General features: G+C 38.3%; 1 long non-coding RNA gene across 1 annotated transcript in view; it reads left to right on the plus strand.

Annotated features, from left to right (window-relative positions):
- LOC146545258 (uncharacterized) overlaps nt 1-14385 on the plus strand; it is a 36963-nt gene that overhangs the window by 12638 nt on the left and 9940 nt on the right. The gene's annotated exons all lie outside the window — the stretch shown is intronic.

A 14385-nucleotide genomic window follows, 5' to 3' on the forward strand; every position in this document is an offset into this window, starting at 1 on the left:
AAGTCGCTACTAGATAATGTGGAAAAATAAAATACAGAGGTTGCGCAGGAAATTAATCAGTCAGCTCACTCCTGGTACCTTTGAGATGCTTCCTTCCAGAGTCTGGCCATCTCTTTGTGGTACTGGTTATTTGCACATACTGAGGATATTCCACTGGGAAACTTCTTTATCACATGCTCTGTGAAGCTTTATATCATTTTGGTAAGAAGATTTTAAGATAACCTAAGTAAGAGATATTAAAAATGCTTTCCATAGAAAATGCTAAGACTTTTTAGAAACTCAAGCTTTTTACTCAAATTGGGAACATTTTAAAAACACAGAGAGTGTTTAGCAAATCCAGTTAAAAAAAACATTCATAGTTCAGATTAGTGGGAGCAGTTCCAATGAGATAAGCTATGAGTTTCTCTTACAGGTATTATCCATGCAAGCTGACAGTATTGAAGTTAGACTAAGGTACTTTGAGGGGGGTTTTCTAGATGGGATTCTATATGATCCTAGCTTTGAAACTCTAGCAATGCCACCAGAAACTTCTCATTAATTGCCTGTGTTTCTCATGGAAACAATATCAACCAATGTTCTTTATTTTGTCCTCACTGAAGAATCTAATTGTGTTTTTCATTATTATTCAGGGTCTTGCCTATTAAAATCTCAAGAGCTAGTACAATTCCATTCTGTTTCTTGAAGTGTTACAACTTGAGTTTTCCAAAAGCAGTTTTAACTTTCTTGATTGCCTTCCCTGCTGGACAATTGAATACTGAAGTATGATTGCAACTATCAATAGACTCACTTCTATGCTCCTAATCTGAAAAATAATCCTAATTTAATTTATGAAACAATGTTTGCTCATTATTCTTGGCAGGAGACTGTTGGATTGAGAATTAAGGTTTTTCTGTTGAAGTTCATGCTTTGTAATACATTCCTTCCTTTTTCCATCATGAATTTTGCTAATGTTTATTACAGTACTGTAGCAAACCCTAAAAAAGTAAAAAATAAATGTTCCCTTCGAGGCATCTGACTTTGGATCAAACTCCCAAATAACATCCAACTTCAGTCTGAGTTTAAACGGCTTCTCCTCCAACAACCCTCCCACATCTTCACGATGCATTGAGGGAAGGAGAAAAGCTAACACTTGTAATATCCTTCGCTCATTTAGAAGCAATTCTTTTAGAAGGAAATAAATGTGATATTGTGTACCCACTTATAACAGCCATGGGTAAAATTATGCTGCATTGGTTATTGTTCTTTACATATATTACCAATTGAAAAGGAAATGAAGTTTGAATTAATGGGCCCATTTGTTTAAACATGATAGTTAGTATTAATATGCAGGGTAAGTCATTTGGCAAGAGCAGAAATAAATTAGTGGGTCTCTCAAATGCAGTATTTCACTGGAGACCAACTGCACAGATGCTGAAAATACAATCCCAGAGTTAACACCAATGTGCTGAGAGACTTCGCTGAGAATTCAGGGAAAATATCAGAGCGCAGATTCCCCACAGAATGCTCTTATTGTCCTAAAGTCCACACGCACTATCAGAAGATTATTAGTGTTTACTGAGAGAAAGCACTCAGAGAGGGAAGGAACTGGTGGAAGTAGCAGCCTCCCCTGTTTCCTTCTGCAGCTGCCAGGCTCATGCTGCGGCTGCAGAGTATTCTAGATGGATTTCTCCATTGGAAAAATAGCTGTGGGAAGTTTGTTTTTGTAGGCTTAGGCAGAACTCGGCTCTGCCTGTCTCGATAGTGCTCAGTCTGGCTTCCACGTGCCACCAGTGTAAAGGTTGGCTTAACAAGCAGAGGGGACTGCTGATAACTTTTGTTGCCCTCACACTTGCAAGCTCACAGGATGAAACCCTGTCCTCAGTTAAGAGGAAGAGCTTTGGATAGCTCACTGGGAATCCAATTAGTAGATTAGAAGTTTTGCTAGTTGATTATTCATGTTTCTAAACTATTCATCTAAAAATACTCAATTTGTGATCTTTCAGTAGGATGCTGAAAGCTGTATTTTTGTGCATCAAATCCAAATTTCTCTTAATTATTACTTATCTCCCAGGAACTGAGTTTTTTGGAAATGAAAAACCACCCACCATAACTATGTGTCCTTGTTTGTAATCTTCTTCATTAACTATGATTCTTTCAAAAAAAAAAAAAAAGATTTTTTCTTCCCTTTTTTCAGAGCCAAGTTTGAATTACCTTACTGCAACAAAGCTCTCAATCTCTTATCATGAAGAAGCTTTAGAGATCAATCAAAATCTGTTGTGTTTTGTTTAGTTTTGTTTATATAATTATATATAAAATAGGAATGGCAACTTTTCATGAAATCAAACAATATTCTCAGAAATGGTCTTTCTTTGATTCCATGAAATACTTCACACTTGCTTTCATTTTACCCATTCATCAAGCTTTCCAAATGTAACTGTAGAATAACAATGTTAGAAGAAAGCAGGACAATCACTAAAATGTTTCAGTCTGCATCTGAATGATAAGAATCGCATTAGCAATTTGTGCCCTAGTAAGCACTCTGCACTGCTGAGTTATTTTAGGAGCATTTATCACAGGTGTTTCACATGTGTTCAGCACATCCTGATTCTAATCCTCTTAATACGCTTAACAATAGTAGGGCAGCTTTTGAGAACAGGCAAACTGGCTCTCCTGGTTATTTTGGACTGTGTTCTTACACAAGCATGATTTATTTGGAATTTGAATCCCTGTTCCAGGACTCGTTTCATCCAAAAGCCAACTCCATCTGTGCAGGAGGTGCTTATAATGCATCACTAGGCTGAACAATTCCTGCTGCATGAAGGCAGCAACATGTGCATGGACTAATCAAATCTGAGGCCAGTGTATGTTCATACAAAGTTCAGTGCGATGAACATCAACCATTTGAAAGTGCTTTCTTCTTCTGGGTTGCCCACTATCTGGGGTCTTCTCAACCAGTTGACTGACACCTGAGCTACATTGTGAGTTTACATTGTAATGCCATGCAAGCAGTAGCAGATATCACCATCATTCTCTAATTAGCCTCATTAATTTATTGCTAGTGAGAGTTCCTAGCTTCACTGGTCCTGTGATGCATTGCAGCAAGTGCAGTGTGTCTCCCAAGCCAAAGGTGAGGTCATGTAATAGAACAATGTCCATGAGATGATCTTCAGATCCAGCAGGGAATATTTCTGTTTAAGTATTTAACTTTTTTTTTTTTTTTTTTCAGTACTCCAGGTCATTTTTCTTCAAATGATTATGCTTTTACTGTGTGATAAATAAGACTCTGCCTGAAGATACCAGAGGGCATGTGGCACCAGAATAATATCTCTGCAGCATATTTTGAGTGGTGATCACACCATTTCTTGCTCACCATATGGCTTGGCGCAGATGTCCTAGCATTAAAATGACCTTCTTCATTACATAAAGGTCACAGATGCAGAATTCAACATTTTGAACCCTTGGCACTGTGCAGGCTGTACAGAGATTACACCTGTTGCTTTTCCAACAGTTCAGAATGCTCTCACCCAATATTTGACTAAAATACAGATATTGAATTCTAGCTTATGCTGCTCTTGCTAACATCAGTTAATAAATGTAGATTTTTATTAAACAGAGCAATTGCTGATATTAACAAACAAAAATGTTAAGGTTCTAGAATCAATTTCTACATAGGTTTTGCTTTTGTAGCCCCACTAACAAGAAGCATCATGTCCTTCTGTTCTGAATCTCAGTCAATGGTTGTTTTGTCTCTTTAGTAAAAAAAATAAATAACAAAAATGACCAGAAAGTTGGGGCAATGATCAGGGGTTTCTGCACAGGAAATAGTACATCGTATTCTGCTTAATTAAAAAACCTTTCTCTCCATCTTACCCTGGAGCGGGCGGGCTGGCCAGCTTTAACTGTTCCCCCACTCTCTGTCCTGTAGAAGCTGTCCTGTTCCACATGGCCTGAGCTGAGTTCCCATGCCCTTCTTCAGAGACTTTGCACTGTCCCGTTTCTCTGACAGAAAACCTTGGCATTGTCCTCAGTGTTATTCCTGCTGCTCAGCGCTGCCTCAGTCAGGCAGCATATTGAACAAGATAGAGTACGTGGCCTCTTAATTTAACCAGGATTGCAAAGGTCATTAAAGGGCACAAACAGATAACATGTACAAATCTTCTCTCCTAGGGACAATCCTAGGGATATTGTCTTTTGCTGGTCATTAGGTTATTAGTAAAAAGATTTGCAGTTTACATGCAACTCAAAAGAATTTCTACATATGGCATTTTCAACATCATGTTCAAAAATCACGCCTGATATCGCTTTTTTCAGCCAGCCAGCCAAAAGTACTTTTACACAGCCACTGCACTTCAGTAGTTCTTCTCTGGAGGATTTCTCCAGTATGTTGCTAACAAATTAATACATCTGAAAACCACGTTCTCTAGCTATTCTCAGAGCACCCTATCACACATGCTGTTTCTGACTGCTCCGTGCATCTTCCTTAGCAGTGAGCTTTCATGAAAGCCACCAATTTAGTGTGATTGAAATACAACCAAAATATGCTCCCTGACAACCTAATTGAACGAGGAACACCTGACATGGAAGCTTTTCATTAAAAACAGATAGCAGCCACTGATCTGGGGTGTGGCCTTTTTTTTTTTTTTTCTGATCAATAAAAAAAATCCTAAGTTGTATGAAAGGCTGACCAAAACCAAACCACATGCACACATGAAGAAAAACCCAGACCTGTATTTTATTCCCACAGATGAAGGAACAAAAGGAAGTGAAAAGGCACAGAAGTTAAAGTACATGATGCTCGATGAGATTGGCATAGCATCATGAAGCATCTAATTTCAGCTGCCAAAATGGCTCATATTGATTTTTCGTGTTTTTCATTCTCCCTGTGTGCCTTTATAGAGACCTGAAATAGAGTCTCCATTTTGCTCTTATGAAAACCACGTTTCTTGGAGGGTGATGTAGGAGAGGGAAAAGAATAGCTCATTTCCCTTGGAAAAATAGCAGCCTACTTAGCACTTACTGGAGGATTATACTCCCTAATGCTCTGTGAGGCTTCTGTTTAGGCATGCTGAGGGGAGCTGGATGCCTTAGGAGTATTTAAGAGAGTGATTTAAATCCATATAGGCTGCTGCGTAGTTCCCTGTTTGTGCATCGTGAGAGAGACCCACATTTCAGACATTCCTTTTTAGAGCTATAAAATTGAAATTAAGGGCATAGAAGACAGCAATTCTGAAACACCTCAATTTGTAGATCATAACCGAAGTTACTGAAAAGGTTGCTACAACGAGGATTCTCTTTCTTCAGGGTTTCCCCACAGCCATAGTCTGGCTCTCAGATGGTGAATATGGGAAACTACAGCCATGTACAGGTCAGACTGGTTGAAAGGTTAACTCTTCATACAGTGAATCATGACAGTTAAGCAAATTCTAAATCTTTGCTGGATCAAAGGAAGATTCATTAGCGCACAAATACCTGTATTACTTCCTGTCTTTAGAAAGTTTAGAGATGTGTAAGGCTTCTTAACAACATCAGCATTACTGCAGCATGAGGAAGGGAGAAAACAGCTCTTCTATTTCCTTTACTTGCTGTACAAAGGCTCTCACCTCTTTAAGTTTACATCTCCTCACTGCCTTTTCAGCAGCTAGAAAACTGTCCAGCTTTCTGTAGTCACAACTGTTTGCAGTTTTTCAGCCCGATGTTTGGGGGTTTTAAAATGGCCAGAGGCTGTGTTAGACACAAGGCTTGCAGTGGAGCCCTGCTCCAAGAGACTTGTTTGATCAATATTTAGGACAACAATTAAACAAACAAACAAATCTTCTGTTAGAATTTCAGCAGAGTAAAAATACTGAACAGATTCTGCATCTATTGCTGCAGATAAGAGCTGCCTCTTTCTGTTTGGCACTTTAACAGCAGAATTTGAGCCATCCAAGTGACAGTTTTAGAAGGAGGGAGGAGAGAGCAACAAAAAAACTCTTATGACTCAAACATCTTTCCTTTTTCTCCCCACATTATCTGGCAAAATTAAAAACCCAGCAGGAAATTAAACATATACACCTGACAAAGAACTGCTGAGAAAATGTGATGTGTGATTATAGATGACTCATTCTCATTCAGGCAGCCTGGTCTCCTTAAAAAATTCTAGCAAGCTCTGTTCTCTATTTTTTTTCAAAAAGGCATCTTACAACTCAATTTTCTAAAAATGATTTGCAGTTATTGTTTACTGCATGCAAAATAGGAAATGTAAAAAGCTTCTTTTAATGATGCATTCTAGCTAGTCAAGTTATCACAAATTTATATGCCAAGTTCACGAACGAAAATATTTTACTATCTTGCTTTCCTAGCCAATGGAAAGGATTCCTTTCTAGCTGCCTGTGAACTGTATTTTTAAGCTGGTATGGTTTTAGCTGGGGGTACCATGTAATAATGCTTAAACTTACATAGCATTTCTTACATAAAGATCTGTGGTGCCTTTACCATGATTCAAATAATATTTTTTCATAACATCTCTAAAACATGAAGAACATATATGTAATGCAGACCCAGTAAAGGATGAAATAACAGGAGGCAATTACTTCAGGTGTTGAGGACAACTGCTTCTTGAAGTCTTCATCAATAACAAGCAGTTTAAACAGTAACTTGATTTCTATCACTGAAACTGTCTGGAGATTTGAGTTTTCAGCATGGCGTTCCTGAGCTGGAATTCATCCAGGACATCCAGGTTAAGAGGCATACTGTGGCTTTCAGAAAAATTGCTCTGAGCATTAAATGATCAAAAAGGGGTCACATCCCCGTGGTAGGTCCCATCAAAGGATTAGACCTGCATCATCAGGGTGTTCTTTAATAAACCCCTGTTGGAATATTGGCTCAATACAGACTTTAAAAAAAACAACAACAACAAAAAAAACCAACTGCAGTGTAGTGAATTTGCTTAGTGCAGACTCAGTGTAATGTCATTTAACTTGAAGGATTTGACATGATGAGAACACAAAGTGGTAAGATGTACAGCCTACAACAACCCAGGACTTATGCTTTCAGAAAAGGCATTTGAAATATTGTACTAAATTTACAAAGTCTGTATTTGGTACCTGCTATACCAGGCAATCACTAACAGTGATAAGAAATGCTTCTAAATGACTAGAGAGTCCTAAATTCACTACCTTCTGATCCTATTATTAACATCTATGACATTTAAAGTTGTGTCCTGTTACCTGCTCAAGTGGGTATTTTTTTTTCTCTTTTGAAAGCTTAAGCTGTTTCCAGAACTGATATTACTAATAAAAGAATGCCTTTTCCATGTTAAAAAATAGAAAATTAGAACAGCTGTTCAACTTCCATTGTTCCCAAGACTTGAAGGAGAAAACTGTGATTTCTGAGAACATTATGTTTGTTTCAAGGATAGGTCTCTTTTTTTTTTTTTTTTTTTTTAATCAACTACATCGGACCCAAACTCCACATGTTTATGTTCTGTAGTAACTTCTAAAAAAAAATTCTCACAAGATCCTAAACTGTTCTTGTTCTCTAATTCATTGGCCCCTGAAAGTAAAAATGTTGGCATCCTGTAACCCCTTTCTGTAAAGTTTCAGACCACTTTCCTAGCTCCCAAAACAGTTCTGGACCAGACACATATGCAAGATAACTGCAAACTTTTCAATGCACACCTCAGATCTTACTGAAACATGGTCTCTTGTTTAATTCTTTGAACAATAAAAGGCAGAAATTTGTCTGCTTTGCCAAAGCCCTTCTTGAAACTGCAGTAGCTCTGCTTGCAGACAACTGAACAGATTTACAGATGCATAAAAAACAACAACATCTGACAGAAGACTCCTCCTTCTTGTACCATCACCATTGCATACCCTGCAAATCCCGAGGGAGAAAATGTCTTTCCAGTCCTTCACTTGCTCAGCTCAGCCCTCTGATGTGATTGGTGATTCGTCTCTTTTTGTTCTTCTTGAAGAGCTTGTCTCTTTGATGACAGTCTTTGATGTTCCTGTTTCAGATTCAAAGATACTGCCTTTTTCTACCATAAGAAATGAAGTTTTAAAGCAAACTAGGGTCATAGTAATAAATAGAGTTCATAAAATCAAACAAAAATAATTAAGATTGCATTAACAGATTCTTCACAGTCTCTAGGGGAGTGGAAAACCACCAACAGGTTAGGGATTTTTCTGTATATGCTTTGAGTCTAGAGTTGAGGGCTATTTTTATTATTATTATTATTTATTTATTTTTGCTACTACAATATGTTTATACCAGTTAGTTAAAATTTAAGTTATTGCTGTTGCTATAAATTGTTCCACACAGTATTCACTACTCTATTACAGCTATTTTTGACTGATGCAACATACCTTATTGGAAAACAATATTGCTACTGTTGAGGGTATGTGTTCAGAGAGAGGAGAGGTCTCCTAACAGTGATCTCCAACTTTTTCTTTCTTTCTTGTCTGGAGGATTTACCCAACCTTTTCCTCAGTAGCACAGCAAGAGTGACAAACAAAGCACGGGTCAAAAGTAGGTACCTCCAGCGCCTGTCTTTCATTTAGGAAATACTATCAGCTGTGAACAAGAAAGTTTTCTAAAGGTCTTCTTCTCACTGCTGAGGCAGTAATTTCATCCACAGAAAGTTACAGTGCTCAGGGTTGAAACTGGACTCTGTGCAGAGCACTGTGTCATTTGTTGACTTGGCTGCTGGACTTCTCCTCGCTCTGTTATTTTTAAACATTGTCATATATTGCCCCTTTTGACCTTTAAATCAATGAAAGGTGCTATTAATATGGTAGACTCCTTGACTTGCTCGACTTTGAATGATCAGAAAATTCATTACTCAGTAGAGATTTTTCACTGTAGTGAAGAATTAAAAACGTGTCTGCTTGTCAAGGAACTTTCCAAACTTTCCTAAGCTCTGTCAGTGATAAGGTGGGAATCAGCAGAGTATCCAGACATTACAGCAAATAGTACAGGAGGGCTAGAACATTGCTTAACAAGTCTGTCTGAGCTGTACACAGACCAGTGTGCTGTAAACAAGGAAATAAAATCCTGCTTGGAGAAGACAATACATTCATTATGTCACTTCAGATGTTTTCTACAGAAAGGAACAAAATAAGATTTTAACCATTCCAACCACTGTTACCACAAGCAAGTATAAACTAGAGGAGGATGCTGGAAAAATTTTCAGAAAAATAGTGCTGTCTAAAGAAACTTCACAGTTAGGTTAACTCACAGTAAATTGAGGCTAGCAATTTCTATAGCAAAAGAAAACCCAGCTCCTCTAAACAAGATCAAAAGTGGAAATTTTATCCCTGAAGAGCCTGACATGATTGTGTAGGGTATTAAGAACATATTAGCTATTAGCCATGGTTCTACTCAGAGCCTCACTCTATAAATAATATTCCAACAACTTTGTTCAGGAGAAAAGAAAGTGAAGAGTGATAATTTGTACTGTAGGATGCACTGAAGAGAGTGAGACTAACAGTCAAGCCTAAGCTTGCCTCTTATTTGGGAAAATGAGCTATCCATTAAAGCACAATGTTTTGAGGTATGTGAATGCTAAAGTTTATTTAATTCCTTTAACAACGTGTATTGCAGTATGTACAAAGGTCACTCCGAAAGTAATGCCTCCTATTTATTTCCATGGAAACTACAACAAAGAAGCACAATAACACCATTTGATAGAGCACATTCTCAGCTAAAGAACTCTATTTTTCAACAGCCACCACCACTGGCTGATTCATGTGGATGAACTCATCAAGACACTCTTCATTTTGTGATGTGACAGCTGCGTATGGCCATCCGGAACATGACTTGTCTTTCACATAGCTGTCACCACTACTGAAACACATCAGTCACTTGCCCCACTGTGCTCACATCCACTGTTCAGTCTCCATAAACGTTCAGCAAGTGTCAAATATTGTCAGTGTGCGCTGTTTTTTCCACATGGAGGAATTCAGTGATACACCTTTGCTTTATACTCTTCCATGTATATTCCACTTTTTTACTTCTATGTCAGACGCCATTTTGTCAGACTGCCCGTCTGCTGCCACTGGCAACACATATCAAAAAAAACATAACAGAATATTGGCTGGAAGGTTCAACCTCTACTGCCATACTATCAACATCCACCTCTGATATTGTGGATCAACACAATAAAAGAGGAAACATTGCTTTCAGAGCAGCACTCGTATGACTAACCAGGAAATGTAACACAGTGAGGATTTGTGTTGGAAATTCTAACTGCAGAGTGTACAAGAAAAGTCCTGTATCATTCAGCAACTCGAAAAGAGTAAGGGTGATCTCAGGCCTGATGGATCAGCAGAATAAGTTAATGAGACCACAGAGATTCAAGTGAATGCAGAGGGTACTAAGTGATGAAGTATGAGGGAAAGGGTGTTCAAAAGAAATGAAAACAGGGTTCTAGAGGGGAGTGTTATATGGAGAAACCCTTATAATGTTAATTATTTATGCAAGCTGATCACACACTACATACTGCCTCCTTGGTTCATTGTCAACAACTTCTTACAATACTGGTCACAGCTTTCACTTGCCATCCTTTGAACTGGGAGTCACAGATAGAGGATCACCACACTTGACAGCTGGATGTGAGTCTCAGCAGCATGTCACATATGTTCTCTATTCCTCAGGTAACATGGGGCAAGGGGAGGTGGGAAATGAGGCAGTGCATGAAGGGCGTGTGGTAAGAGAAACTGATAAAGAGAAGGACAAGTGCCTGCTTCTGTGCTTGTGTATTGGGTGGAAATTAGTGTGGTTACCAACAGCCATAACCATGTATCCACAGCCCGAGCTCAAAACAGTGGCAGTTGGAGAATGGCATTAGGTAAGCTATAATTCAAAATTCCCATTTGGTAGTAGTCAGATATATGTAACTTCTGAAGGTGTCAGCAGTCCGGACAAACTTTCTCTGCTACAGATTGGCAAACAACAAGTGTGGGATCTGGAGATGAAAGCAGCAGCATAGAGATGAAGATGGGGAATGGAATCAGGGCCTGAGAACCAGTACCCATGTGGGAGAAGAGATAGGGATAGATAAAGTGGATCAATATCTTCAAAACTTTCAGACCACTCACCTCCCTCTCTTGCCTTTATCATGCATACACACAGCATGATAGACTTCTGGTTACATTACCAGTGCCACTTTCCTCTCACTTCCTTGTACTTTGCTATGAAATCTTAATGCTTAATGGTTACTTTTACATAGTCTCTGCAATGCTGAGAGAACTTGTGAGACAGACTGTAAAGGCCCTAAGTGAAGATGCACAGGCATACAGGCAGTTAATTTCCAAGTTATATCTGGTGCAGGTCTTAAGAGTGAGAATAACAAATTGGTTGGGCTCACCAAATAAAAGAAAAGCAAACAAATCCCTAAGAAGAGCTTTCTGAAAGCTCAAAAATATAGCCTTTGAGACAGTACAGTAATTAAAGTGCACCTTCTCTTTGATTGTATTTCTATTACTTTTATGCCAAATTCTGCACTCTTTTTCTGGCATTTGTACAAAAGGAAGCACCTGTTTCTAATTCAAAAACAAAACAAAAAAAAAACAGAAAAAGGAAAAATTTTGTCTTAAAATTACACTTCTGAGAGTAATTCATGTTGCTATGAAATGTATTGGTTTCCTTTATCTGTTTACATTCCAAATTAAGAAAGGAATTTTAAGTAATGTTATCTTTAAGTGATGTGGCAATTTGTTTCTTTTTCCTTGATTGTTTGTTTGTTTGTTTTCCCCCCGGGGAATTTTAGAACTTGGAACTAGGAAATCCTTAGTTAAGGATATATTTTGTTGTTATCCAGCAACATTGCATTCTCATTTGGCTGAAGTGAGGATTATTTAAAGTAACTAATTGCCTTAAGGAACATGTGCTGGTTGGGAAGATTCTGTAGTGTGTTAAAATAAACAAGTGTCTAGAAATGCTCTGCAGAGGCTGGCTCACTATCTTGATCAGTGCCTATAGCACCAGCTACATCACCTGTGCCTGGCTGCTTCTTGCAGAAGTGATTGTTGTGGAAGAGACTATGAAGGGAAAAATATATAATTTATATATTTTGTTTTACCACCTCTCTGAACTCCGAACTGCTGTCTCATCTCATCTGGGTCATGATTTGAACACTTATAATGACTATTTGTTGGACTTGGTTCTCCTGATAGTTGCTTATGAGTTTGTATGTTGTGAGATATCTGTTCTAGAGTTATGCAGATCAAACTTTCCTGGTGTTAAATGTTAGGTTCATTATAAGAAGGTACACCATACTGAAGATGAAAGGTCAGCTAAGATGTTCCAGCAAGGAGACTGTGTCATTTTAATTTGCGTACACAATTGCATGGACAGCTACAGTTCACACTGATTTCATCACAAGTGCCAGGTTTTGGTAATAAATGCATTCTGCACACAAAGTAGACAGAGCTAAAGGATCCCAGACAATCATGGGAAAGGTATTTTCCAAGCTATTAATTATTAAATCTTGTGGAGCAGTCAGAATTCATAGTATAAATTCAGAAATTTCTTGTCAGAATGAGAAGTAATGGGCTTCAGACACAAAAGTACAGAGAGACATTTGGAGGTCATTTGGCCCAATTTCTTTCCTAAAAAGCAGGACAGAGCTGTTACCAATACCCAGTGCTTTTGTGTCTTAAAAATCTCCAGAAATTTAGATTTCGGAATTTCCCTGCACAGACTGATGTAGTGCTGGACTGCTCACCTTTTGGTTATATGCAAGGTTACATTGTACCAGGATAAGTTTGTTTTTCTCCTTGTTGAATATCATAAGGCTTCTGTGAGCCCGTTTCTCAAGTTTATCAATGTCCCTGTGGATTCTAGTTCTTTCATTCATTGTGCATGTCTCTTGTCTTAATTCAGCATCATTCATGAATTTGTAGATGATAGATTCTGGGTGATCAGCCAGGTCATTAAGATATTCAACATTATGAGCAACAGTTTGGCCCTTCTGGTACCCTACTTGTTCCGGTCACCAAGCAGATGCTGAGTTACTGATTGCCAATCTTTAAGCCAAGAGTTACAGGCGATTTTCAGTCCATCTAGCCATCATTTCTTCCATTCCACACTTTCTCAGAAGCTAAATGACAGTGCTGTGGGAGACAGAATCAAAAGCTTTCCTAAAGCTGAGGTACACCACATCCACAGGCCTTCCCTTGCTCACAAAGACAGCCATTTTGTTGTAGGAGGCAATCCTGTTGAACATCATTTGTTCCTTTAAAATTCATATTGACAACCACTCTAAACATTTTATACTTCACATCTTTAGAAACAAACACCCAGAAGACAAAGAGAACTTTATAGGCCCTGAGGTGAGGCTAGCTGGCCCATAAGTCCCTGGGTCCTTCTTCTTGCCTCCTTAGAGAAGGTATCAGTGCTATGCAAGCCATCCAGGGAAAGCAGGTGGGAACCCCAGGGAAATTAGTTTTTTCTCTGTGAAGGTATCTTGTAACTGGTTTTTCGTGACAGAAGGGTCAGAGCTTGGGAAAGCATCATGGTCTTGGCAGTATCCACTGAGCACTTGCTGGCCTTGAAAACTTGCAGAAGCTGGTGTCCATCGTATGCCAGGCTGTGCCTGTACAGTATTGATACCAGCTGATTGTTTCATTTGTGTATAGTTGCAATAGGTGTAGGCCTCTAGCTTACATATCTGAATCAGCAGGATGGGTCACCACGTACAGAGTAATTCCTCCCATGGATAACACAGAACTCATAGCTGAAGTAGCATTTTAGCTCAACTTCATTCTCAGTACTTTATTCTCTTGAGACAATATTGGCTATAAAGGAATCTAACTCTGATTCAGTACCCTGAATTAAGGAATCATTCCCTCAGGCAGTGTGACTTAGTCCTGTTGAGTTCAACTCAAAATTTATTGTGTTGTATAAAGCAGCAAAATATGATTCATATATTGTGAATACTCAGCTGAATGTTTGCAATTTGAGCTCTTAAAGAATTTCAGTTTGACAAATTAATTGCCAGTTTATGCTGTAAAGGTTTCAGAGGTAAATGGGAATAAGAAACATAATTCTGTTTCATACTTCTGTGGAGAAACACATGACCTCTATATCTAATGTTCTGTTCAGAAAAACAAGTTCTTTCTATCAAGAATGGTCATCATCAAGCCAGCAAAACCATTCCATAGGTGAAGTCACACACCATGGAAGTTTTTAACTATTGCTAGACATTCATTCAAAGATGACAATTCAGATTTCAATCATAGTAATTAACTCTCCTCTCGAAAATGCAAAAACATAAAATTCTGAACTTAAAAAAGCCTTTTATATTACTTTTTAGGAAAATATTTTAAAATTGTTTTGTTCAGAGGTAGCTGTATTTGGAAGCACCACAGTTGCTGAGATCTAGAGTTTTTTAGTTCATGCACTGTGAAGAACTTCTGGCCCACCAGA

Source organism: Meleagris gallopavo, chromosome 1 (assembly GCF_905368555.1).
Source record: "Meleagris gallopavo chromosome 1, MGAL_WU_HG_1.1, whole genome shotgun sequence".
Lineage (NCBI taxonomy): Eukaryota > Metazoa > Chordata > Aves > Galliformes > Phasianidae > Meleagris > Meleagris gallopavo.